Genomic DNA, 15,424 nt, shown 5'->3' with positions numbered 1-15,424 from the left:
ACATGCAATCGTAACGGTTAACACCACCTTTTGGAGGTTTTAAAATTTTTAATATAAGTATACGTAATAAAGAAAGTTTAAAAAACAGGCCATGAAAGTTTTGCTGTGAACCTACGAAATAAGCAACACTAGAGCGCTGGCTGTCCTCTGCTCCCCACCTGAGCTACCCAGAAGAATTCTTCCTAGTTAGGAAGAATATAAAGTGCAGAACCTTTTATAGAATTAATAAAATTTTAGAAAATATTTACGTTAAATTTTTAAAATTTTCGGCAAATTTCATTAGTCGCAGAAAAATGAAACGTGTTGGTTTTATTTCAGCTTACAGAGCAAGCAATTAAGGTCGTAGTCGAGTGGTTCTTCTTCCTTGCTTCTTTCTCGGTGTGTTCAGGGTAGGATTCTCACCACGATGACGGCTTAGCTTAACGGAGTCTTCATGTTTCTCTCAGCACTTCCAGTTACATCCTAGGACATTTTATCGTAGGTTACGACTGTTCCCTTTCCGGTTCATCATTCATACGAGTATATTTGTCTTCCTATTCCAAACTAGGTCGTCGAAAAACATGGTTAAGTAACTAAAACAACACCAACAAATCCATAATTTCTCCACGGTACTTGAAACTCGTAAACTTTCGTTGCATTTCTTGTGTAGACCTCTGAAAAAAAAACACTAGAGAATGGGAAATTTAAACCCTAAGGTAAAAGGTAAAATTATTCCTGTATTTAATCATTTAAACATTGAGCCCTGTAGATGTATGGGGGAGTGGATATATAGATCCATATATTCTTAACCTTGGCACTACATAGAGGTGAGTGGTTACTTTCACGCCCTGTCGCTTTACGCGTGGGGAAAGAGCCCTCAGTACCTCGTGGACAGAATGCTGGGGGGGGGGAGCCAGTCTAGACGACGTGGAGGGAAGAAAAATGTTACCACTATCGGGACTTGAGCTCCAACACCTGGACCGCGCTGCCCCTAATCTGCCTCTGTACTGATTGCTTAGGAAATTTGATCCTGAATTTGTGTCCTTACTTCGGCAGTGTTTATTTGTATTATATTTAAGTAATGATACTTGTCAACAATTATTTTGGAACATCATTAATAACTAACGAAGCATACCTTGAAGAATGCGGTCTGTCTTGTGGGATTTGACGCAGTGTAGTTTGATACACAGATACTAAAGTTTCGGAGGAACATGCTGTCTCCATCTTAAAGGTAGTATTCTACGTTGAAGATAAAAGAAGTGAAATCTCACACGAAACGCACCAAACAGGTTTTCTTTATTGCTAGCGCGGTGGGACTATGTCCTTTGTACTGTCTGACACTTCTGGCCTATTGTACCAGCCCCAGATGATAGGTGAGAGTGATTGTGGAGCAATTGGTGGAATGAAGATTGGCAGGGGAAACCGAAGTACTCGTAGAAAACCTGCCCCAGCGCCATTTTGTCCACCACAGATCCCACATGACAAGACTCGGGATTGAACCCGGGCCGTCGCGGTGGGGAGCCAGCGACTAACCGCTTGAGCTATGGCGCGGCCTTCACCAAACAGGTTAGTGTGGTCGTAACTATCTTGACCTGTATTCAGGGGATTCCCTGTTAGAATCTCAGCCGGATTACAGGCTACTCTTACCGAGATTTTTCGCGGTTTTCCGTACACTTCAAATCAAATATCATCGTAGTACGTCACTTAGTTCATGACAGCCTCCTTTCAGATCTGTAATTCGTTAGTCGCCATTATCCTGCCGTTCGACGCTGTATATTCTGAGGAACTGACGTCGTGGTAAAATAAACCACAGCGCAAACAAAACACACATGTATCTCGTGTACTGTCTTCTTGTATACAAGGCCCTGTTTTCTGTTGAAAGCAGAGCTATGCTTGCCGCCTGCTTTCAAGCTGGTGTCTTGCTCGGTGTATTCTTCCACCCTAAAGATTCAAGCGATACGTATATGAGTATTCGTTGTTTACATTCCCTACAGAANATCCAATTTTATTAGTACTGCAGTTCAGTGGTGTATATATGTTAGTCATGTATTTGCCTGATGATGGCTATTAATAGCCGAAACATGTAGCAGAGCCAAACTAGGCACTGACCTTAATATTGTTGTGTTGTGACGGTTTTAATAAAGAAATTGTATGAGTATTTTCCCGAAACGTCGGTTAACTCTCAAAGGACTACACGGCTTTATATCCCAGAAGATAGTGTTCTTCATAACCACCGGTGCGAGAATATAAAGTGCTACAAAACTTTTTTTTGTTAGCGAGTGACACTTTTATTCCACAGTATTTTACCGCTCAGAGAATGTACTCGTACTGGGCGTCATGACATTGCGCTGCAATATCCTGGTTAATTAGTTAAGAATGTAATTTGCAGGAACAGTCTTGGAGGCGCTACTTCTTGTCGTGCTCGTGGACTGTCGATGTGCTATGTCCCTCCCCCCACCTCTCCCGTTTCTTATAAATGTTACGTGTACAAAGTTTGGACCTAAAAAGTACATCATCAGGTAGATATTTCTATGAACCTGCTGCACTGCACTGCTTTTTTTCTATTTTTTAAAGTTATTTGTTACAAAATCTGATTAAAACTGCTTACAATTTTTGTTCAATTTTTTTTTTCAAATTAGTTAAAACCTTCATTTTTAAATGTATACTTCGTGTTCCCGCCATCCTTTTGTTTCGTGGATTGTGTGCGAGATCTTGTTATGGTGTTGAGCGGTTGTGTTGTGTGTGAGGTCCATATTCAACAAGACGCGATATTCTATGAGCACATAATACAATGTATGTATACGAGGTATGTTATTTTCTATAATTGTACTTATGTCTGATTTCCATGCATGTTCTCCATTATAAGACGAAATTTTAACTACGTTTAGGGAAACCATACCTATCTGATACAAGAATCTACGGAGCTCACAAGTAAATATTGAAAGCTCTTTATTGTTACAAGAAGTGGTACATGTAATTACCAAAGTTCTTCTAAAGATTAAAGCAAATAGTGTAGATTTACAGTGATGGGTACCAAGCTAATTTCTTCTCCTATGACATGAATACAACCCAGTACATATGCTGGCTTTACCTTATGTGTTTTATGCTTCGTATATCCGGAAAAAGCCTCTCTTCTCTTACAAAGATACAGAGTCGAGTAGACTACGCCCAGTTTTCGATGGTGTAGCGTCTGTTCGGTTGAGCTGATTCATTAAGGGTTCCCTAGCCCCGTGTCCATGGTACCAGTCCAGTGATGTGCAACAGTATTCAACAACTCCTTTCCTCATTTCCCCTTTTGAACACCTGTGCAATAATGACAAATCTGAGTATTGATGCTTTGTAGAATTGATGCCATTTTGGCAGGTTGACTTCGCTTCGTTACACAGCAAGTCAACGTGTGACGTTCACTAGACAGCAGTGTTTTTGTTGTTGTCTGATTTCCCCTGTTTTCTATGAAAATATTCTGAAAACTATTGAAACAATTTTTTATTGATAAGAGATACTACTGGAGTGTCTGTAAAGAAAATTCTACAAGCCTGGGGTTTTATTTTTCAAGATATAGCCATGTTTATTGCAATTAGTTCTGCTTTAAGTCACTGATATCCTTATACTTAAATTAGGAAGTCCGGTTTCCTTACCAACATTAATTCATGTATACCCTGCTACTAGATTTTTCATACTCCTACATGCATCTGGAAATACGAGTGAAGATTTTATTGATTTTGTACCATGTTTAGTTATTGTTTTCAGTTTAAAGTTGTCAGTAGTTACCGATTTTACACTTCCTTTCGCTTTTACACCTACACAGAGATTTAGAAAAAAAGGCGTTGCTTTATATAATTCAGAGGCTGAATTACTTATAGATATTTTTTCTCGTATATTATATGGGGGCACGCGGTAGCGTAGTTGGTTGAGGGACTATGCTACAAACAGGAAAGTCGCGGGTTCAAGTCCCGAGGAGGTCATTGGATTTTTTTCAATTGACTTAATCCTTCCAGCCGCACTATGGCCCTGAGGTAGACTCAGCCTCTAATAGAAATGAGTACCAAGAATTAATTAAATAATTTTCCTGGGGAGTAAAGAGCGGGCGGCACGTAAGGCTGACAACCTTACCGCCATCTTTGAGCTGATTATCTGGATAATGTGAGAACCTCAACGTCTCACAACCCTATGGGCCTTCACGGCCTGGTACGGGGAAAACTTTATTTTTTTTTTTTACTTTTACATNGTGGACCTGTCGTCTGACAGATTACTGATGATGATGATGATATTATATAAGTATTAGATTTCGACTTAATTCTAGTTGTTTTCCTAACTATAACTAACAGCTAAACAATTCCCTGACGGAATGTTGGTTGCCCTGGAACGTCTTCCGTAAACTTCATTAATGACCCTAACCTAATCTCCATCGTTTGGGTCTATGGATTTCAAATGCTGAGGCGTCGGTCTAATTTGAATTCGTGGGTTTCATATGGTAATAGCACTGCTTCTGAGGAAAAGAAAACATCTTCGGTATCATACCTGCTAAATTATATTTTAAAGAAAATCAGTTTTCCAATTATAAAATACGTACTACTTACAGTGATTGTTTTTTCCAATAAAGTTTATAAATTACTGAGTAGGACAAAGTATTGTATACACATATTCAAACGCATTGTACATTTCCTTTCTACGTTGTGGTGAAACTCCATTTTAGAAATGCACATTTGTACTACAAATGCGAAGACACGGAACAGAATTTAATAGCCTATTTTGGAACGCGAGTTACATGGCAGAATATTATTCGGAAAGGAATTAAGAGAATGCCTATGCCAATCTCCTATCTAAAATTGAAAATTAAAAAGTACAAAATTATACTTTTGCCTATTATTTTGTGTGGATGTGATGCTTGCTGTCTTATATGAAGGGAAGAACATAGACTGAGACTTTCTAAGGCCAGGATGTTGAGGAAAATATCTGAGAACAAGCGGGAAGTCACAGGAAGCTAGAGGAATTAGTGTAATAAGGAGCTTCATATTTTGTACCATTAATCAAATACTACTAGAATAATCAAATCAAGGACAGTAAGATGGGCGGTTCTTGTAGCACGAATATCAGGGAAGAGGAATGCATAAATTATTAGTCGCAGATCCTGGAGAGAAAGACTGCTTGGAATGTAAAAGCATAGCTAAAAGATAAAAGGTAAATTTGTCCTTGTAATTAATTAAGTAAAAACTACGCCATGGAGACATGAGGGGGGTTGGATGTATTGACCCACGTCTTCACCTCGAAACAAGTTGGAAGCGAGTGGTCAGCTTCACGCCCTGGCCGCTTTATCCCGATGGAAAGACTCGCAGTATCAATTGGATAGGTGTTTGGTGGACCCCAGAAACAGTCTGGACGACATCGAGAAGTGGAAATTTTTGACCCCACCGGGAATCGAACTCGTCCAGCCAGTAGCTAGTGGCTATACCGACTGCGCTCAATATTAAAATGTACGACCTTAAACCATTTTTCAAAACACTGGCAGCCCTAAGCCATGCAATCTTTTTTCGACTACGTGGTAAGTCACCTGTAAAAAGGGTCGCGGACACTTGCCCGAAGTGTCTATAAAATTTACTATTGAAATGAGTAGTTTCTTGCTGTAAAATAACAAATAATTACGTCACTTTATTTATTAATGAATTCGAGTATATAAGAAATATTTCTTTGAACACAAAAATTTCTGGCATAAATATAAATTCGCTGATATTTTAGGGATCCTTCTACAGATTTAACAAATTTGACGTCATAGGCATATCATAAATTGACAGAAAGTTCCCTGTGTTAGTGACTGATTGCCGAGAGGCAAATATTATACATGAATGGCTGGTGTAAGTCATGTGTTCAATTCTTTTCTTTTGCTCATTAAACATTAGTACCTGGTCCAGGCTTAGACAGCTTTTCCTTCTTTTTCTTTCTTTTGGTTAGGCTGATAGCCTGTTTCTTGAAGAAAATGAGTTGAGTTTTTCTGGACTTCTCCTTTCAGACAGTATCTGTCACAATTATACAAATACTGCCTTCATTATTCTGGATTAAAGGAGAAATTATTCAACTTCATTCAAAACGCACGACTGCTGACCTACAGTATTGTCCGAGGCCCAGGTCTAATCAGCATCAAACAAACAAAAAAACTCCGTGACCTGTAGTCCGCAAGAGAACTATACCGAAGTTGTTGCCAACTTTAATAATCAGCTTCACTGGAGCAAAGTCATGTTACATGCGGCCAGGAAATCAAATCTGTCATCCTCCATTAAAACGCATGGAGCAGAGCGATACAAACTGGACATTATCTGAGGTGTAATATGTCACCTATTATTTGTAAAATTAATTGAAGTTGTGGTACATACATAACCTATTGCAGGTTAATGATTTCATAATATTAGAGGTAACAGATACAATTGATTAAGTGATTAATTAAGCATCGTGCAATGAAAACGTATAGGGAGTGGAGGCATAACCCCACTATTCTTGACCCAGCACTAGACGGAGGTGGGTGGTCAGCTTCTTCCCCCGACCGCTTTACCTCCGAGGAAAGGGCCCTCTCTTGGCGGGCCCCAAGCGACCCCCCCCCTTTGCTTGTGTGGAATCAGGATATACGTAGAGAGCAGTCTTCTGGAATTTGGCACCGTGTATATGTGGTGTTAACCGATGTTTCGGAGGAACGTATCGCCTCCATCTTCAGGGTAGAAGAAAAAATATAAGAAATCTGCAAGCGAAGAGACCGTGAGAACCGGTAAAAGCATCCTCCGAAACGTCGGTTAACACCACATATACACGGTGCTAAATCCCAGAAGACTGCTTTCTTCAAAGTCACCGCCGTGAAAGCCTCAAATCTTACACAGGATATACGTACATTACTATTTTTATAAAAACCATCAACTGGACATTACTTTATGCAAGTTTAATCCAGTCCACTTCCTGGCACACTGTTTTTAAGAGCCATCTGAATAACATGATCTCATCTGCACCTAGAGCTTCGATTGGCCTCTTTACTTCAGATTTCACAACTAAATTTTCTATTCATTACTTATCCCTTCCATACAAGCCAACTATATCATACGTTATGTCTTCAGTTTATTTATGACCGCAACAATATTTGCTGGAATAGAATTGAAGCTCGATGTTAAGTAATTTTCTCCACCCCGTTTATTTCATCTCTCTTACTTCAAAATATTCTCATCTCCTCTTGTTAAACACTTTTAGTCTATCGCTTTCATTTAGTGTGGCATAAAGACTCGGTCATAAAAAACAACACAGTTATGACTTTGCATATTTCCATCTTTACGTTTAGAGCGTGGACGGAAAGATGAAAGACTTCGAACTGAAGGGTGATAAGTACTAACTTAATTTAATATTTTCTTCACTTCTTCTTGAATGCAATTCTAATTTCTTGCTATCATTCTCATATGTAGATATTATCCCATAATTTCGTAAGATCTGTCAGCTATCTTTATATTATAATATTTCCCAGGAAACTGTTGACGAGCCATGAACATTTAGAGCCTAATAAGTTTTCCTTGACTTACTTCTAGACTAAGCTCCTTGCTACTGCTAATAGAGCTCCTGCATAATAGCAAGATTTCATCAATTTTAATAAATTTTAAATAAATACGTAGTTACCAATACATTTTAAATATTTGAATGATGATATACTCACAAACAAACTAGAATTTTAAGGTTTGAATTCGCAATGTGATTATACAAATTTTCGCTTTATTAGAATATTATAAAGTGTCCTAAAACAAATTTTCCGCAGTGGAGTAAGATGTCTATTGCTAATGCATAACTAAGAGAAACAACCTGATGTTTAGTGATAGAAAGTAATGTGCAGGCTCAAAGTCAATAAAATTAACCTACGAATATATTGTATATCCTACGCGAAATATAACTGATGTTGATGTTTTTTTTTCGTATGTACGTACTTTAACAATGCTTTCAGTATTGACACTACCTAACGCAGGGTAAAATATTATTTAATTTACTTAAATTTTCTCCTGCCCTTTCAGATACATTAAACGTATCGTGTAAGAATTTTCTCAAGCATTATGTCTGTATTATTTTGAAAAACCCTTCTGAAGGTGTCATTAACGGTACCCATAAATGCTAAAAGCCTAACAAAACCTCTATTAGAATATGTTTAAAATATTCAATATTAAGTGTTGCTTGTAAAATAAATGTGCATTCTCCTTTTACAGAATACTCAGATGAATGTCGCCCTTATTTCCTCTGTAGTTATTATTAACCTCTCGAGAAGTACCGAGTTGTTGAGGAGAGCAGATTTGCGCGCCCAAGTGACCAGTAGAACTATGCTGGCTGGAGCACAGTCACCTTGTAGCGCCCTCCATTACAAACATGTGAAAGGGTAGCGGAGAGACGAAGTGTCATCCCTGATCCTTCAGGTTGGGGTTTGGGTGTGAGGCTAACAATCCAAAACAGGAAAAATATATTGTTACTGAATCTTCAGATCATGTGGTTGGGAACCATGGGGGGGGGGGGACCAAGATCCAAACAGGATTGTAGCGCCAGTAAAGAAGAAATCTTCATTAATAATCTTTGAAGTGTACTGGGATTTATTGTATAGTTTGCATGAGTGATATCTCAAAAATATATTTTGACTGCATGAAAAAACTATTTATCCAGTCTAACTCTGCGACACTTGACCTATTTCTTTATGTAAATGAGTACTTCGTTTTTTACCACATTTAGAAATGCACACGTATTGTAACAATTCCGTCGTGTTGGCGTCTCCAGTTAGGATCTCACGTAAAGTACTCTGATCTTTAGGCAAATTAAGGGGATTTACAAAATCTGTGCAAGGATCTCCGATATTAATTTTCATAAATGTCAGTAAAGTAGTTCTCGAACTACGAAATAGCAGAGCACAAAATTTACTCCTCTTTCTATCTCAGAAACCACAACTTTCGGAATCTTGTATCGGGTATAAAATATGTATTTTATATTTATATACAATATTTTTCAAAATAAAAGGTTTTACACCTTGATAAGCATTCGTTAGTTAGGCTAAAGATGCATGAAGACACGCATGCAAGCCCAGTCTGAACCTGAATTGACCATTGCCTTTAATTGATTACGAAGAAAACTGTATGAAAACAAATTTCAGTCCCCCCAACCTCCAACAAAACTTTAATACTAACACCTGCTCACGCTGGTTCGCTCGCGGATTTCTTCTTTTTCTTCTACCCTGAAACGTCGGTTAACACAATATCTACAGGGTGCCACATCCCAGAAGACTGTTTTCAGAGAGAAGCATGATAAATTTATGAGGACTTAGTTCTTTAAATATAGTTTCCTTTTCGCTCATTTTCCTGGTATTTATGAGAGCTTAAGTTTACAAATATTAAATCATAAACGAAATTAAGCCTTTTTAGAAAAATATAAAATATCACCAAATTTTCATAGATTTACTTAACTAAATGGTAACGACCTCTAAATGGGAATGAAAAACAACAGAATATAGAAAATTCTGTAGCACACAAACCTAGGGAGAACTGAATTTTGGACCACTGAAGAGATGACAGGAAAATGTAATCGGAAATATTACTTTATTGCATGGAGGATGATAAAAATATGGTTCCTTATGAAAGCACTTCACTAAGATAAACATTTTATCGCTTATGTGTACGTAAGTTCTCACAGAATATTCAGTTCATCTCTAGGCAACATGGTCATCACAGTAATATGGAACTCAGACGCTCCTGTGAATACAAAAATATGTGACATGGAATACGGCAAATGAAATGTTACCGATTACAGGGTTTGATTAGAAAATTGTTAACACACGTGAGGTTCTCTGTCCTGGAGATAAGTATCCTGACTCCTGAAACATCTGAAATGGGACAGAACTGAATTCGGAAGCGAGGAGGATGGTTTCAGCCTGGGTAGAATTGTACTAATCCCTCACTCTAGAGACTGTGTGAAATTATGTTTCTATAACAAAAATATTTATGACTGAACTATATGATACAGTTTATTGAGTTTCCTCTGTACAATATCTTTTAAATTAATCAGTCAGTGTGGTTATCCCTCAGAATGCATATAATTAGTGGTTTTTATGCAAAGCAGTAAACACATTTCAGTTTAAATTTAGAGTTCTTAATATATCAATATTTTGTTTAAGAGATTCCAGTGAAGTCTTCAGTATCGAAAGGGTAATGGAAGATGCACAGATATCATTTTCTTCTTAGTTTCTCATTTCAGGTATCTACACACTTACTGCAAGTTGGAAGATCATGCCTAACGTATATGCATTTATATGTTCTCATATTTACATTTTAAGAGTGTCTGTATGGAAAAGACTTGTAAAGTAAGATTTCTGGTAGTCTCAATGATTTGCTCTATGTGTCACTTTGCGTCAAACTCACGCACACGCATTCATACACACAAAGAAAATTGAGCAAAGTCGTAATGCAAGGAATTACATAAATTAGACGTTCATGTTGTTATCTATTCTATGTACAATACATGATCTTTCACAAACAATTATGAAAAACACACACATTTAAGGGATCACTGCTAGAATGTTTTCATAACACAAATACAGATATGTGTATATACAGTGTCTTCACACAGCGTAACACAGCACTTCTTTCTACAGCGGATTGTCTTGACGCAAGCCACAGTGCTAAACGTGGAGGAACACCTTACCATGCTGTGGACTAAATACAACAACAAATTATTTTGTTGTGCATTATTGGCAGTTCACCAGCGCGTAAAATGGTGTAGACATTGTTGGAAAATATTGCGTATCCATTTCAGAACAGCTGGATATATTCGTATTATAAAAGGTATGTCCATTTTTCTCTTTATTACTATTTGGCATCTTTACTTAGAGTTCTCTACACCCTGGGATGTTCCATAGCATGCCTATGGAGGTATGAAAAATATTACTAACCAAGCACTATGTTGTACGTTCTCCATTTTAGTGTTTAGGAAAAGTCGCAGACAGAGAAAGAGAGTTGAACTAAAAATAAGATGTTCTCGTATATACATGTATATTTACAGGCACGCACACATATATAATAACAATAATAATAATAATACATCAACTGTTGACTTAGAGCGATAGGAACATGATGGCTTTCTTACGTAAAAGATACACGTAAAATTAACCCCTTGAAACTTTCACTTACTTAATAACGAAGCAATAAATATCATCAAATGTAACACGTAGTAACAAATTTATTTATAAGATATGGCATATTTTATCAACCAATGAATTTTACTGATTACTACATGTTATACTTGATAGTTTGTGTTACTTCATTATCAATATAAAGAATAACGGTAAGAAATTATAATACAAAATTATGTAGACGATATTTAGAATTCAGTTCATATTTCAAACAAATAAAAAACGAACTCCGTGATTTCAGTCCGCAAACGAACTAAACCGATCGAGCGCCCGCCGCTTGCCGCCGAAGTTAGTGCCAACTTTTGCAGATAGAGGATGTCGCGTGGTCAGCGCAATGAATCCCACGGCCGTTAATTTCGGTTCTCGAGACCGGAGTCGCTATTTCCTCGAAATAGCTCCTCAATTATCCTCACGAGGCTGAGTGGACCCCGTTCCAGACTCACGATTCCTCAGAAAAGCTGGTAGCGCTGGGAATCGAACCCGGACCTCTGGATCTGTAGGCAGGAACGCTGACAACTAGACCACAGAGGCGGTGAGTTCATACCTCACTGAACATAAAATGTGTCTCCATTTCGACAACTAACTGAATAGTCCTATTTAGAGAATTAGCAGCTTTTTGTTCTGAGAAGCAAACGAAACCTACTCCTATAAATAAATTCTGTGGGCAAACGGCAAAGTTTCTTGATAATGAAGTAGGCGGAACATATATTTTAAAGCATTACTGTAGATAAGACTACATTTCTAAACGTTATTCGTGTTTTGGCGAGATATGTTTCTCTAACTTCTAACACCGGGCCATCAATGATACAAAATTTTAAGTTCGTTTATCTTTATTTTACAAGGAAAGAAAATTTCAGGTACCATGTCCTTTGTGTATGTCTTAATTTGTACTGAACAAACTGGCAAATGTTCACGGAACTTGGTGTAAACACGAGACTACAACACTTTTTTTAAGTTTAATTCTCCTGCAACGAATAAAACACATATGGAACTTGTGCGAACTCGTAAGATGGGAGTGATACTACGTGACATCATGTAGCTTACTGGAGATTGTGTGACGTGTCTCCGAAAAATATTCAGTACTGTTTAAGTACTTTCTTGCCGCATTATGGCCTTGGGGTCGAATCAGCCTCTAACAGAAATGAGTAACAGGAATATTCTTAGGGATAAAGGGTGGCCGGCGCGTAGGGCTGACAACCTTTCTGCCATCCATGAGCCGATTGTCTAGAAAATGTGGGAACCTCAACATCTCACAACCCTAGGGGAATCCACGGTCTGTTACAGGGATACATTTACTTTACTTCTTTTTTACTGTTAGTGGGGTGGGACTAAGTCCCTTGCACTACGGCCACTTCTGGCCAATTGTACCAGCCCCAGATGATAGGTGAGGGTGTTTGTGGAGCAATTGGTGGAATGAAGATTGACAGGTGAAACCGAAGTACTCGGTGAAAATCCGCCCCAGCGCCACTTTGTCTACCAAAAATCCCACTTGACCAGACCCGGGATCGAACCCGGGCCGCTGCGGTGGGAAGCCAGTGACAAACCGCTTGAACTATGGCGGCCTTTATTTTACTTACTGTTTAAGTACTATTTGCAGAATGTAATATAAAATTATACTCGTATCAATGCCAAATATGAATTCAGTTTTAATTTTTGTGACATTAACTAATGAACAACAGGACACGTGAAGTAACTTTCTTTAAATTCGGATAATTGTTTCATACAGATTTTTAAAACAGCCGAAGACCAATATTGCAATTTAAACAGAACGTCTAATCCTTTCTTTAAAGTACAACAGTAAAAATCATTAATGGTTCATTTTTATTTTTCTCAAGAGTTTCTTTTCTACGAACGAGATTATAATTTATATCCACAGTCCGTTGAAGAGTCGGAATTAGAAGAATTCATTTTCAGTCTTAGAAACATTTAATATAACTAAAACTATATGATAATATATAATATAATATAATATAACTATGTAGAACAGAATTGAACAAAACACAACATTTCAGATCTCAAAATCTCTTCGCAATGAATGCCATCTAATTGTCCCAGTCCACTTATTTTCTTAATCAACACGTAAACAGGCCAATCTGCCTGTGAATATGGCGGCTACAGCATAAAGCTGGCCACTCACATCCATCTTGTGCCCAGGTTAAGAACAAGTGTCACCTTCAGACCCGGAAAGTAAAGTAAAGTTATTCCTGTAACAGGCCGTGGAGGCCCATAGGGTTGTGAGATGTTGAGGTTCTCGCATTTTCTAGACAATCAGCTCAGAGATGGCAGTAAGGTTGTCAGCTTTACGCGCCGTCCGCCCTTTACCTCCAAGAATATTCCTGGTGCTCATTTCTGTTAGAGAGTCGACCCCAGGGCCATAGTGCGGCTGGAAGAATTAGATAAATTGAAAACAATCCAATGACCTCCTCGGGATTCGATCCGCGACCTTCCGGCTTGTAGCACAGTGCCCCCCCCCGGTAATACTTGCAATTTGGTGTTTAGGCCCATATCCAACCTACTTAAAAACGAAAAACAGAGCGTCTTGTGGTATGTGACATCATGTAGTCTGGTATAATTTTATCGAAATGTTGAAGGATATAGAGCTTCCATCTTCAGGGCCAAAGGATAAGCCGTGCAAGTAAAGCCAATGAAGCGGATGGTACGAGGGGACCAAACCTTTATATTTGCAGGTGTGAGAACCTAAATCAAACCCAATAAAAGAGCCCTTAATTAGTATTATTCCATTTTTCTGGGTGCAGCAGTATGATGAAGTTATTCCTGTCTTAATTTAATTCCCTAAGAATTGTGGAGAAGTGAGGTGTAACTCCAGCATTTCTTGATCTCAGCACTAAGTGAAAATGAGTGTCGGCTTTACGCCTCAGCCGTTTCACCCATGGGGACGGAGTCCCCGGCGCCATTCGATGAGAGATTTGCTTCGTCTCTAATCCGGTCCAGGAACCCTGGAGAAGAGAACTGTACATGCCGCCGTCGCTTATTTATGCTTGAATACGATTAGTAGATATAAACCCCGTGTGGAGGTGTGGTCGAATACCTCCACCGTGAGCCTGCGAATCGTAGGAGGCGACGAAAAAGGAAGTCTCAAATCTGAGACAATAAAATATGGTCGCGAGTCCCGAAGGACTCGGAACCGAGAAAGACTGCGCTGGCAAGGGTCACCAGTATATACAAAAGAAAGACCCGTCCTCTCGTCAGAGAGGGTGCTCCACAGAAACAAGACGGTAACTGTCAAACGGTAAAAATTAATATCTTGTAATGAACCCCAGATGGGGCTCGACATCAAGACTTACTGAATGACTGACCGTCAGCCGCAATGTGACTTTCACTTTGACTTCGACTTGATTAGTAGAAATAAACATGGAATAAGTTACTTTAAAACACTTAAAATATCAAAAGTAATCCCCCTTCCCAAAGGAGACAAGTGACAGCCTGCTGGAAACCTAAATTGTAATCCTTCCATAATGTATTCCTTGAAAACAGGCTGATTTGGAGATCGTCAGCATTTATGGGAGAGAAGAGGGGTGCAAATTGATTTAAGGGTTATTTCACAAAGAATGATAATGTCACCTTAATTGGAAAGAGGGCTCAGTAAATCGCTGAAGTACGCAGAATGGAGGATGATCCAGGGCAAGTAACTTGTGAACCTTATCAAAGAACAACAATTTCAAAAATTGTCAGGAATTAAAAGAGACTAAACTCTGTGGCTTTAGTCCGCACGCGAACTATACCGACCGAGCGACCGCCGCTTGTCGGCGAAGTTAGTGCCAAATTTAGTGGATAGAGGATTTCACGTGGTCAGCGCAGCGAATGCCCACGGCCAATAATTTCGGTTTCCTAGACCGGAGCCACTACTTTTCAATTCAAATAGCTCCTGAATTATCCTCACGAGGCTGAGTGGACCCCGTTCCAGACCCACTACTTCTCAGAAAATCTGGTAGCGCCGGGAATCGAATCCGAGACCTCTTGATCTGTAGCCAAGAACTCCGACCACTAGAACACAGAGGCTTAAAATTCAAAGAGATCACTCTAGACAGTTGGCATTGAAGCCTTATTTAGAAAAGGGCATATCTGTGGCACAAGATGGAAGCTTCATCGCCGATGTAACCTGCTCTGTTGCAGGAATCTGATGTAACAAATACGGCGAAATATTTCTTGGGTACGAATCCAGATTTTCTATTGTAATCGAAGAAATTTCGTTATCAAAAATAAATTATATGAGTAAAATAAATGATTTCACAAACATCATCTGTCAATCTA

The sequence above is a fragment of the Cryptotermes secundus genome, unplaced genomic scaffold (genome assembly GCF_002891405.2).
Source record: "Cryptotermes secundus unplaced genomic scaffold, Csec_1.0 scaffold233, whole genome shotgun sequence".
Taxonomy (NCBI): domain Eukaryota; kingdom Metazoa; phylum Arthropoda; class Insecta; order Blattodea; family Kalotermitidae; genus Cryptotermes; species Cryptotermes secundus.
Note: the sequence above shows the minus strand (reverse complement) of the source record.